Source organism: Lemur catta, chromosome 13, assembly GCF_020740605.2.
Source record: "Lemur catta isolate mLemCat1 chromosome 13, mLemCat1.pri, whole genome shotgun sequence".
NCBI lineage: Eukaryota > Metazoa > Chordata > Mammalia > Primates > Lemuridae > Lemur > Lemur catta.
Window position 1 is genome coordinate 2,824,258 of NC_059140.1, and position 14,166 is coordinate 2,838,423.

General features: G+C 36.8%; 1 long non-coding RNA gene across 3 annotated transcripts; it reads right to left on the minus strand.

The window, feature by feature from the left end:
* Nucleotides 1–620: 620 nt before the first annotated feature.
* On the minus strand, nt 621–11,984 carry LOC123649237. 3 transcript variants are annotated; one of them, XR_006738935.1, is made up of 3 exons: nt 11,739–11,984; nt 6,890–7,025; nt 621–1,678 (listed from the first exon to the last, which is right to left on the minus strand). It is a non-coding gene; the product is annotated as an uncharacterized LOC123649237 (long non-coding RNA). The 3 variants fall into 3 exon arrangements; XR_006738934.1 differs by lacking the exon at nt 11,739–11,984 and adding an exon at nt 11,594–11,705; XR_006738933.1 differs by lacking the exon at nt 11,739–11,984 and adding an exon at nt 10,888–10,983.
* Between the last annotated feature and the right edge of the window lie 2,182 nt (nt 11,985–14,166).

Consider the following 14,166-nt stretch of genomic DNA (forward strand, 5'->3'; position numbering starts at 1 on the left):
TCCCAAAGAATCCTGGCCTCTGTTAGTCCCCAGTGGCAACTTGGTTACGTACAAAATTCATGTGCATATACTTGCAGGAAGATCAGAGAAAATGTTTGCATTTTTTTCACTTTACACTAGACCATGAGTGTTTTTGCATTTGACTATTGTTTTATAGTTTTAACTACTTGCCACAGGTATCCCATGTAGCTGTCAGCTCCACTGCCCTTCCAGACCTCCAATTCTATAAAACAAACAAATATCACTCTTACTAGGATGGTTTATATTTAAAAATATTTGAGGAGTTTAAGCTATTCTAACATCTGCCTCACAGAACACATCCTCTTAGTGCTGCCATATTGAAAGCTGTGGTCTCACTTGTGTTCATAATATTCCACCAGGGAGGCCGTTTCTCACAGCATTTTAGCCTTTCAGTGCTGGTGGACCCTGACATGATTCAATCCTCTTGCCATCTCAGCTATGCTGCAGGGGACACTGCGTGTGTCCTAATAGATCACATCAGTTTGATAGGGCTGCCACGACAAATTACTACAGGGCTGGGTGTTTTTAGCAGCATTTACTCAATTCTTGAGGCAAAAAATCTGACATCAAGGCAGCAGCTGGAGTAGTTTCTCATTTACTTATATTTTCACGATGTTTGAAGACAAAAAATTTTAAATTTGGTGGACAATTCATCAAATTTTCTCTTCATTATTCTTTTGGTGTAAAATCTACGAAATGTTTGCCTAATTCAAGATCACAATAAAATACTCTACTATTCCTCCTAGGAATATTTTAGTTCTGGCATTTAGATATACAATCTTTTTGAATACTTTTGTCACACGTGTTTCAAATTTGGGGTCCACATTTACCCTTTTGCATCTCCATATCCAATTTTACCAGCATCATTTGTTCAAAACACTTTTCTTTCCTCTGAAATTTCTTGACCCCTTTCTGAAAATGCCTGTGTTTATTAACGAACCTTTAAATCTCCTCATTGGTCTACCTGCATCTATCCTCGTCTACTACTACGTGCTTTGATTACTGTCACTCCTTTTAAAGATTGTTTTGTGGTTTCTGGTTTCCTTTACACACAAATATAGATTTAGGGTAAGCTTGTTTATTTCCACAAAAAAATGCAGTTGAAAATTTGAAGGGTGGCCCTGCCCTTGTCAACACTGCCTTAGTGACCTCACAGAGCGAGTCCCTGCGGGCTGCTAGCGCTGGATGCAGGCGGCCTGGGCAAGGGTCAGGGCCAGGCTGCTGGGAACCAGCATGGCGGCAGCAGCACGGCCTGGGGGCAGAGAAGTCCCCAGCTCCGGACAGCTGCGGTAAAGCGCATCCACAAGGAGCTGCTCGACCGGGACCGCGACCCCCGGCCCAGGGCTCAGCAGGGCCGGCAGGGCACGATGTGCTCCACTGGCAGGCCACCGTAATGGGGCACAACAACAGCCTCTACCAAGGAAGGGTCTTCTTCCTGAGGATCCAGTTGCTACCCGATTATGCCTTCAAACCACCCAAGATCACATTCACCACCGAGTTCACCCTCGGATATTAACAGAAATGGAAGCTCTGTCTGCACTTCCTTAGATCTGAGTGGTCGCTGGCACAGACCCTTTCTGAAGTGTTGTCATCCATCTGTTTCCATGTTGTGCGACCCCAACTCCGATGATCTTTTGGTTCCTGACATTTCGAAGATCTGCAGAAAGGATAGCAGAAATTACGACGGAATAGCTGGAGAGTGGACTCAGAAATACACCATGTGACTTGAAAATAAATAATACCATCACCTTAATGGTAAAGATAAAGTGGCAGTTCAATTAAAAAAAATCTGAAGGGACGGCATTGACTCTGTAGATCAATTTATGGGGTTTTCTGTTCTTAATAATATTAAGTATTGTCATCATTTAACATTTATCATTTAAGCCCTATACATCATTCAACAATGGAGATTTGTTCTGGAAAATGCACTGTTAGGTGATTTGGTCATTGTCTGAACATCACAGAATGTACTTGCACAAACCTAGAAGATATAGCCTGCTATACACCCAGGCTATATGGTATGCCCTATTGCTCCTAGGCTACAAACCTGTACAACATGATACTGTACTTTATATTGTAGGGAATCATAACACAATGGTATTTGTGTATCCAAATGTGTATGTATGTTAGATATCTAACTATACAAAAGTTACAGTAAAATACAGTACAAAAATTAAAAAATGGCACACCTGTATGGGTCACTTACCATCAATGAACATATAGGACTAAAAGTTGTACAGTAAATATATATACCAATAACATAGTCACTTATTATCATATTATCAAGTATTATGTACTGTATATAATCGTGTGTACCATAGTTTTATCTCATTGGCAACACAGGTTTGATTACAACAGCATCACCATAAATACATGGATAATGAATTGTGCTTCAATCTTAACATGCACTAGAAAGTTTTCAGCTTCATTACGATCTCATAGAAGCACTCTAGTAAGTGCAGTCCATCATTGATCAAAACTTTGTTATTCAGGGCAGGACCGTATTTTATTTTTATGTATATGACTATTTGTATAAGCTATTTCTTCAGTTTTCTTTCAAAATTTGTACCTATAAAGATATTTATTTCTAATATATAGTATTCCATGGTAACAGATTTTCTGGAAATTTGACCTGAGAAATCTGAAATAGTAATACGCAATGAGGCTTTACCCTAATCAATGACAGACCCAAAATTTCCTCATTTGTAGAAGGACATTGTGACTACAATTACTGTACCTAATAGTCACATTCACTGTGTTACAAATAAGTTATTGAATATAAAATATGTTAGTAAAACTGTAATTTGACATTGGGTTTTATGAAGAGGGCTCTTACAGAGATAACCTTCTCTTTTCATCAGTATTTAGATAAGACATAAACATAATTTGTCATGACAAATACAAAATATTATAATTGAATGGTATTTATAAAAGATCATTTGATGTCTCAAGGTGGTTAGTATTTACTTAGCACATACAGTGTATTAGGTACTCTACCAAGCCATGACACATTTATACATAAAATACCTAGAGTTCAAAAGTAAATAATTCAGAGATTCATTGGAAAAGACAAATTGACATATTTTCAGTCATACGAGGTGAACATTAAAAGCATCATAAAAATCAACTGTTTTGGATGTAGAAAAAATAATTTTACACTTTGTATGGAACTAGAGAAGACCCCATATAGAAAAAGCAATTTGAGGCAAAAAGAACAAAATGGGAGTTATTAATTTACCACACTTCAAACTATAGCACAAGGCTGTGGTTATTAAAACTGCTTGGTATTGGCACAAGTGCAGGGACACAGACCAGTGGAAGAGAACAGAAAATCAAAATATAAAACCATCCTCATATAGCCATCTAATCTTTGACAAAACAGACAAAAACATACTCTGGGGACAAGAATCCCTATTCAATAAATGGTGCTGGGAAAACTGGATAGCCACATGTAGAAGACTGAAACAGGACCCACAGCTTTCACCTCTCACAAAAATCAAATCACGGTGGATAACAGACTTAAACTTTACGTGTGAAAGTATTAGAATTCTAGAAGAAAATGTGGGAAATACTCTTATAGACATTGGCCTAGGCAAAGAATTTATGAAGAAGACCCCAAAGGCAATCACAGCAACAACAAAAATAAATAAATGGGACCTGATTAAATTAAAGAGCTTCTGTACAGCCAAAGAAACAGTCATGAGAGCAGACAACCTACAGAATGGGAAAAAATTGTCGCACACTACACATCCAATAATAGACTGATAACTAGAATCTCTTTAGAACTCAGGAAAATCAGCAAGAAAAAATCAAACAACCTCATCAAAAAAGTGGGCAAAGGACATGAATAGAAATTTTTCAAAAGAAGACAGAAGAATGGCCAACAAAGACATGAAAAAATGCTCAGCATCTCTAATCATCAGTGAAATGCAAATCAAAACCACAATGGGATATCACTTAACTCCAGTGAGAATGGCCTTTATCAAAAAGTCCCAAAACAACACATGTTGGCGTGGATGTGGAGAAACAGGAACACTCATATACTGCTGGTGGGACTGCAAACTAGTACAACCTCTATGCAAAGAAATATGGAGATACCTTAAACAGATTCAAGTAGACCTACCATTCGATCTAGCAATCCTATTATTGGGCATCTACCGAAAAGAACAAAACTCATTCTATAAAAAAGACCTCTGCACCCGAATGTTTATAGCAGCACAATTCACAATTGCAAAGATGTGGAAACAACTCAAGTGTCCATGAATACATGAGTGGATTAATGAAATGTGGCATATGTATACCATGGAATATTACTCAGCTATAAGAAACAATGGTGATATAGAATCTCTTATATTCTCCTGGATAGAGTCGGAACCCATTCTACTAAGTGAAGTATCCCAAGAATGGAAAAATAAGCACCACATGTACTCACCATCAAATTGATTTCACTGATCATCACCTAAGAGCACCTTTGGGAATAACAGTAATTGGGTGTCAGCCAGATGTGGGGGGGAGGGGATGGATGTATACATACATAATGAGTGCGATGCGCACTGTCTGGAGGATGGACACGCTTGAAGCTCTGACTCAGAGGGATTGGGGGACAAGGGCAATATATGTAACCTAAACTTTTGTACCCCCATAATATGCTGAAATAATAAAAAATAATCAACTGTTTTGGTATACAGTAAATAAATTAACCTAAAATGTTACATAATTTTATTAGAATGTTTGACTTATTAGTCATAGAAATAAATGGGCAGCATTTTGACTAGAGAATATGTTTAGAGAATATGCATTCTTTTCAAGTAACAGACAAAAGTATTTTAAATGGATAAGTTTTAAGCCTAAAATTTTTATTAAATTAATAACAAATATCCAACTACTTCTATATTGTGAACACTGTAGAATGACAACAGAAACTATCAATTAAAGTATAACCAACCAGTAATACCAAGTAACACACAGATTTCTTCTAAGATATTTTAAATTGATTTCAGCATTAAATGGAAAATTCAAACTGGGATCATTTTTACTGGGTCAGGGAAGTGCTAATTTAGGCAACATGGTGATTGGAAACAAAATATGTCAATTTATGTAAATAATTATACCAATATTAGCTTCATTTTACAAGACAACAGAAATTCTGACCATATATAAATACTATTCTCTGTAGTCTAGTATTGTCATTTCAGGTATTTGGGCAAAAGAGAAAATTAAATGTCTAGTACATTTTTAAATAATCACATTTTACAACTTATAATTGCCATATGGCATATTGAGGGGGAGTGTTCCCAATGAAGAAACTTTGGATTTATTATGAGATGCTGTTGATGCTACAAAAAATGTTGTGTGAAATATTTTCTTCATGTGGACACTGTTCATATTTTTGCTTTGGGGAAAATACTATAAATTCTAAACACTTCTAATGCACATGGCTAAAATCCTTAGAAAAATACAAGAATCCATAAAATACTGAGTAGAATCAAAAGGAAAATGTGAGAACTTCCCAGGAGTAGAAATAAATCAAGGGCATTATCTAGAGGAGCAATTAACTAAGAAGCACATGCTCTATTCAGACAGCTGATCCCAAAGACATCAAACCCATATGGCTTGTCCAACGGGCTACAGGATAATGGAATACATTTTTTTGAAAGTGGCTATAGATGTCCCGAGTATGCTGTCTCTCATATGTGATAGCCAAATTATCAATTATGTTGTACTCAAGGAATAAGATACTATGATGAGAATTAGAAGAAATTTCACATTGCCTAAGTTTCAGATATAAGAATTATGTTTAAAATGTTTAAGTAAATACAATGGGGAAAATGGGAAACCAAAACACTGTGGCTAGCGCAAGAAACTATAAGCTTGACAAGCCATGTTTGGAAAGAGCAAATCAAATGAAAACTATTGAAAATGTATTAAATCTACTTAATAGATAACATTTGGGTAAAATATTAAATTAGACTGATATGAGGAGAGGGCTAGAAAACTGTAATTTTGGGCCCCACGTCCAAGGGAGACAAAATAATAGAAAATACAAATTTAGTAATACATATATGAAGACTACAATGAGAAGAAAACAAGCACATGTACTTGGTTCACTAAAATATATAAAAAGAAGTATAATACATAAAAAAGAGAAAAACAAAGAAAAATTATGAAAAGCAATAGTCAAGCAGCATCTAACATGAAACAGAAGGTAAACACTTAAAAAAAGTGAGAGAGTAAAAAAAATGTAATCTACAAAGGTGAGAAGGAAGTTTCCACAGCTTGTATAGAGCCAGAAGACAGAGAAATGTTTATTAATGGTGCTGAGAGAAATTCAAACTAGAATTACATTCTTAGCTACAAAGAAGCAGAAGAAAAACCCTGAAAGATCTGATTACCAATAGGAGCTTCTTAAAGTATACTTCAAGAAGAAAGAAATATTTTCCCTTATGAAAGTCAAATAAAGATGAAAGAGTTAAGAGGTTTGGTATGAGAATATTAACTCATAATGGATGTTAAATTAGTGGAGCTACACTGTCCTTGGCAGCATCAAATTCAGAATAATTTTGATAATAAAAGTGTGATTCAATATATTTTATTTAAATTAGATAACAAATCATATGCCGCTTGGATAATTTAACTAATGACAGAAAAATCTATTTTTCAGGCAACTTTTTATCCCTAGCATGTTAAACATTGTAGAAACTTCTGTTGCATATTTTGCAGGTTATTAATTATTCTTTTATCAGAACTCATTTGTGTCAAAGAGCAAACAGTGGCATAGACATTGACCACAAGCTTCTGAACACCCGCAACAGGATTCAAAGGCTGTAATGATAAGGTTTGTTCAGTACGTGACCACAAAGAAACTCACCATAAGCAGGATGATCTGGGTGGCTTTTTCTCGGGAGAGGCTCTCAGGGAGAATCCAGTGCTGTGCAGGTGCTGGGATCCCGCCTGATCCTTGAACACGTGAATCACCATGTATGCACTTGCGAACAGCATGAATCCTACAAAGGAACATCACTGGATGTTGTCAGAGTGAAAAACAAATCTCTGATGATGGAGTTCATGGGTGAAAGCATTTATCGAGAATCAGCACATTGGTCTGGGTCATGTTGAAAGAAGCCACAGAGTAAAATATCAGGTTACTACTAACAGGCAAAATGAGGGGCCATAAAAAGAAGAAAATATGGATAATGTAATTCATGAACTTGTGTTTGAACTTTGCCATCCGGGCGGTCCTGGGGCTGGTGGTGATGGCCTGGAGCATGATCAGGAGCAGGTGGTGCAGATGGAGAGGCCGTCAGCACCCTGCTCATGTAGAAAAGCACCTTACACTTGAAGTCGTTCCAAGAATCCAGAGACTCCAAGAGGTCTGTAGACAAAAATCCCCTGCAGTGAGGAGCACCACTGTGTGTATGAGGACCAAGTGAGAGATGATCAGGTTAGTGGGCTAGGCCTTTGATCCAGAGGAAATGTGGGTGAAGCTATAGAAGAGAAGGAGGAAGGTGTTGGCTGAAACTCCAACGCCAGCTTGGAAAAAAAAGGCAGTTTTAATAACATGAGTAGAAAGAATGTTCATCTTAATGACACGGAGGAAACATCTTTTGTATAGCTGGAAAAAACAATAAACCTTACATCATCAATGTTCTTTCTTAAATAGTCAAATTGTCACCATAATTATTATTTCTTATTTTATCCACTTAGTCTTGATTAACATGGACTATCTCATATAAATTCTGAAAATCTAGACTCTGCATCATTTGCCACACTAAACATGTATATGGAAAACACAAACATATCCACAATTATGCCCTTGTGGAATGCACACTATCTATACTTTTATTGTACCTGGGCCTCCCCTTTTAGAAAGCATATCTTTGTTTTCTTTATTCCCTCATTTTATATTTAACTTCCAAAACATTGATAGGCATATAAAATTGATTAAACCAATGAAAATATAATATCCACTTGGGTCTTTCTCACATCTCACCAATCTGACACTTTCTATTTATCATTTTTCTATTTAACATTTTTGGACCCTTGTGATTACACTGGACGCATTCTGATAATTCAGAATAATCTTTCTATTTTTAGTCAACTGTTTCTCAACCTTGATCTCACCTTCAACCTTATATTCCTTTTGCCATGAAGTCTATTACATTCCCAATATGTGGGAATTAGGACATGACGATTTTGGGGGTCATTATGTGCTTATCTAGATCCTGTATCACCTAAAACTGGTCATGGTTCTCTCTGAGTTTAGTCCCAGTTTAGTTTATGTACCAGAAATCCCCATGTGAACTCTTCATCTCAAACAGACTAGCTAATATACAACTTTTCAATTATCAAAAGGGCAAACACTACTTTTAATGACTTTATGACAACCGTGAAGTTGCATCAACATAGTTACATGATTCTTTTCCTGAGACTTCACTTGCAACAAGGATATCCTCCTATGCCTTGAAAATCACTGACGTCTCCAATAACCAAGATAATCCCACTGATTTTTTCAGGATATCTCCTACACCAGAACACCTTGTAAAATTTCACTTAATTATTGTGGAGTTACTATCTCATGTTATTTGTCTCGGATTCAGGCATCACTAGTTTAATTCAGTGCTTAGAACAATTCAGCTTTATGACAGAAAAATTAAAAACAGCACATTCACTTAGATTTTTTTCTGAGATGAATGTCCAAATGTATTCTAAAGTCTCTCCTGTCTATGTCATCACATGCATGTATATATATAAGGCACCGTAGATATGTTGATAATTAGTATTTCTGGCTCATACTCAGAAATTAATGGCTGATGTAGAGAATTGCTCTAAAACCAGCTGGTATGTAAGAGTTTGTAAAGGACACATCTTATAGTTGATCATCTTTCTCCAAAAGCTTAACCTAATAAAGGGACATCATTATCTTAACTACCAGAAGCAAACAACTGATAGTCGTCAGCAATGTACATCTGCATCCTCGGTCCATTTCTTTGTTCTGCTGTCAAGTTGGACGCATGAGAAGCATCCAAATAATACTCTCTTAAAGGTATAGTGGTCTCCATATTTTAGGAATCATACTCTGGTATGTTAAAGAATTATAAGTTAAAAAATATTTGGGCATAATCTACTAATATATGTACTAATATAATAACTGTATAATGAATATACAGTTATTCATTAACTATATATATTATTTCAATGGAATAATGGTGATAACTAAAGTATTTTTATATCTTTTGGAAATATATCTCAACTCACAGAATCAAACAATTGATAGGTGATAGGTGTCAAAAACAACTATTTGTGTGCAAAAAAGTCATGTGTTGTTGATCTGCATTTTAAACTTTGTGTCCTATGTATGAATTTAATGAATCTGAGAAACTCAACAGGAAAAATCATGCAATTTGCAATAATATGGTACCCACTAGGGAGAAACAAAATTTTAAAAAAATTTATGGAGGTGGCCTATAGGTTGGCCAGGATGCTAATAACTGAGTACTATCTGATACACTGAAAAGTTAAAATACTAATGCACATCTCGGCACTCATAAGAAGTGACAACCATGGCCCCCTAGAGCTGAAGGTGAATCCTCTGAGCACCCTCAGTGAATATATGACACAGAACAAGTTCATTCTCATACCGGAATTCACCCTAGGCTCCTTTCAATGTTGTAAGTCCCAAAGCATACACACAATCATGAGTAATAAAAAATAACACCGTCACATGAACCAGGAAAAAAAGACTGATCATAATGTACCTGGGCATAGGTCAGGGGTAGGGAAAAAATAGAAGTGAATTCAAAATGTCATTTACAGAAAGCCAGGAGAGTTTTGCACTAGACAATATGTTCTTTAGAAGAAAAAAGAAGTTTGGAAAATCTACTCTTCTGTATCACAATATCTAAGTTTTAGAATAGTGCTATTTTATAAATGATATCATTTGAATAGTGATCTTTACACTCTGCCCTGTGCTGACTAAATATTATCTCTATGATTCTTAAATATTTTTACTATACTAATAAATATAGTGTTATTTTCATCACTAATTTCGCCACAGGTACTGAGCAGCACTGCAAGACCTATGAGGGCTCATTGAGAGCATAAAGTGATTAGGATCATTGCAGGTGACAAGATGAGAGAGGGTTACTTGGTTTTGTCAGTGGCAATAGCTGGCAAACTGGAAAGCAGTTGGCAACTTCAGAGAAGGGAAACTTATTTTTCACCAAGAGTAGTTCCATGGAAAGATCGTTATGAAACGCACAAATGCCATAAGGATAAATATGCTGCACATCAGATACCACTGAATGACTGCAATACATTGACTATTCTTTAGAAAGTTAACGGAGTGTAAGCTGCAAGTGGAGGCACAATGTTTCTGACAGGAAGATTTATAATTCTTAGCTTCCCTGGAGGGAAAGCACAGGCAGGAAAACTGTCACTGTAAAAGTGTGGGACAGAGAAACAATGGAGAGACTTAATGACTTGATCTCAATTCCTGTGCTACCAATTTTGGGAAATGCTATAATAAAAATGCTTTTGGCTGTCTGTGCGTGTGTGTGTGTCCAGAACAAAGAAGCAAAGTATATACTCTTTTTTTCCTAAAGACTGTTACGTTCTTTTACCATCACGCCCCTGTGCATCACTGTGAAGACAAAATGAAAGTCATATATAATAAAATGTAAAAATATTGAATTTGGTTGGACATTTCCAAGTTGTAAATTGGAATATCTTCTGTTCTCCATGAGCATGTGACTACAATCAGTTGATGTCCCTCCTTTCTGCTATTATCCACCCTAAGTGCATACAGTTCAGACTTTTAACATGAATGCTTTAATTTTGTTTCTAAGTTCAGAGAAACAGGTTATTTACTGTTAAGTATTCTTGAAGGTCTGATGCCCTCCTGAGCCACAAAAGAACAATTGTCATCACGATTATTGTTCCTTTTTATTTTCAGCCCACCCTGATTTCATTATTTTTGTCTTCATCTAAAGAAAGATAAGCACAATGAGACACTATCCCTAATGAATTTGGACACCATTTACTTGTAAATTTCAACAAAAGACAAATGAACTTGTCATATTTGGGAACACATATTTTAAGAAGAATATTAAAATTTGAAACTTTCAATAAAACATTATGAAAACAAAATCTAGAAGATATACAAGTATATTTATAGTAAGAAAACGCTATGTTCTAAATATTTTGAAAAGTATTAGTTTCTCATCATTAATAATGTCATCCAAAGAAATATACAGATACTTCATAATTTTTAGTTTGCTAAACATATAAGACACTAAAACAGAATGTATTTTAGGGAAGTATGTAAAACCATGGAAAATATTTCAAGCTCCCATTCCTGTGATGTAATCATTAACGCTACAGAAAATTCATGAGTGGCAGAAAGATATATGTCCAGAAAGGATTTTTTTGTAAGAACAACAACAAAAATTCTGCATTAGTAATAAGTATAAGAGAATAAAATTTTTTAAAGGCATATTTTAAGAGCTAATTAATTTAAAATATTGAAAAATGATTTATAACAACTTTAAATGGTTTTAAAATATTATAAACATACTAAAGTATCTCCAAATTTCAAGAACAAGGAATTATGACTAAATCCTCTGAATTTTTTCAGATTTCTCCTGTTTTAAAAGACAACATTTCACTGAACTACACACTACATTAAAAGTAAAAAAAAGAAGTAGTAAAATAATGGCTACTCATTGCGAGCAGCGCCCTATGGCTGGCCTGCGGGGCCTGGGCAGGAGCAGCGGTGCCCCCGGGCCCGGCCAAGCACTTGTCGCTGTCGCTGCACGGGCCGGCACCCGCCTCTCATCTCACGCTGGGCGCTCTGGATCCGGGCGCAGCAGCAGCACCATGCGGCGGCCCCGTGACCGTCCCGCGGGCCCCCAGTGCTGCCCACGCCCCTGTCGCTGCCCGCCAGCAGCCCGGTCGGCTCAGGGACCCTCGACTAGCCGCGCTCAGGCAAGAGCTGACCCCGCGGCTCCTGGCGCGGAGCGCCCGACGGGCTGGCGCCCCCGCCTGGCTCGGAGGCTCCGCTGCGCGCCAGTCCCGCCCGCACCGGCGCCCGCGCCCCTTCGCCCTTCTCCTCGCGGGGCCGCCCGGGGGGCCGCTCGGGCAGTCTGCCCACCCCAGCAGTGTGGAAAGTTCTTCCCATCCCTCCCTCCTCCTTCTCTGCGCTGCCCTCCTCACTCCCAAATAGGACAGCCGCCACTGTTTGGTGGGAAATTTTGGCTAATCTGTATAATTTTTTCTCCCGTGTTGTGCCAAAAATAAACAGCCAAATAATGACCAGATTTCTCATTTTTCTCCATTTTTGTTTACACTTTTCTGTTAGCAAAAAATATTTGAGCATCCATCTTGTAGGAGACATTATAATTATTCATATTTTACATGCATTGTTATACTAATCAATCACATGCACTCTAACATATACCCCCAAGATACTTTAATAGAATGAGAGAAACAAAATGGAAATAGAAATTGCAACAAGATATGAGATCGTCCGGCGGGGGTCGCCAAAAAAAAGAAAAAACAAACAAACAAACAAAAAAAGATATGGGATGGTTTGAGATAACACAAAACAGACAACACCACAGTTCCTCACCTGTAGGTTGGTGTGGAAACTCCTTTCTCCATTGTGTGTCTTGGGCAGTTTCTAGACCAAGTGCTAGCCGGCTTGTCTACAGCCCGAGTTTTAGAGTCAGCATCACCTCCTGGAGTTAACTACAGTCTCCAAGAAGGAGACTGATGGAGATAGTGGAGAAATAGCAAGGTGAGCCACACAGTCCACACGTGAAGGACACAGAGGGTTTAGGCATGTTAGAAGGTGGCAGTAAAAGAGAACTTCCCTTAAAACCTATAGCAACATCATACCTCATGGCAAAATATTGAACACTTGCCTCTTGAATCTGAGAAAAATACAAAGATATATATTATACTATTTTTATTCAACATTGCACTGAAAGTACTATTCAAGGCAATAATGCATGAAACAGAAAAAAAAGGGTATAAAGATTGAAAAGATTTGTAGATGATGACTGTGTATGTTGGAAACCTAAATGAATCTGCAAGCTATTAGAATCAGCGTATACATTTAGTAGGATCACCCAATACTAAGTCAGTACACCAAAATAAATTGTATTTGTATATATAATAAAGAATTAGAAAACGAAACTCAAAAATATCATCTACAGCAACATTAAAAAACAACAAAATCTAGGATTTATTCTAACAGAAGAAGTCTTGTATACCTATACAGTGAAATGTACCAACCATTGCTGAGAATTAAAGGAGAATTAAATGTTTATGGGTTAGAGGATTCGATATTGTTAATATTAACAATTATGATGAAAAAATTGGTCTATAGATTGAACATAAGCACAATTAAAATCCCAGCAGGATTTGTACATGTTTGTAAATTAAAAATTTGATTCTAAAATTTATATGACAGAGCAAAAGTCCAAGAAAACCTAAGCAATCTTGAAGAAGAACAAAGTCAGAGGACTTTAGGTAGTAAGACATACTGTAAAAGTACTGGAACTTAGAAAGAATGGAATAAAATATGCATGGGCAGAAATATCAACAGAACATAATGGAGAACTCCAAAATAGACCTATACCTGACTGTCCACAAAGGTTACATTGCCAGGCAGAGGCTGAGTCCACTGGATATTTATGGGAGGAGGGAGCAGTGGAATGAACAGTGACCCACTGGCCCCTACCTAATTCCAGACAGAACACCCAAAACCCCAGCAGGTTGTGGACCTAAATGTGAAATAGTAAAAATTCTAAAAGACAAAAAGATATTGTCTTTGGACAATGGAATAGGCAAAGATTTCTTAAATATGACACAAAATTGACTAAACATATAAGAAAAGATTGACAATTAGACTTCACTAAAATTAAGAAGTTCTGATTATCAAAAGGAATCATTAAGTGCCTGACAAGGCCAGCCAGATGTATAATACCTCTATCTGATAAAGAACTGGTATCCAGAATATACAAAGAATTCCTTTAAGTAAGACCCACAACCCAATTGAATAATGGCCAACAGATCTGGAAGAGACATTCCAGAAAACAAGAGCTCCAAATGGCCAGTAACACATGAAAAGGGGCTCAACATCAT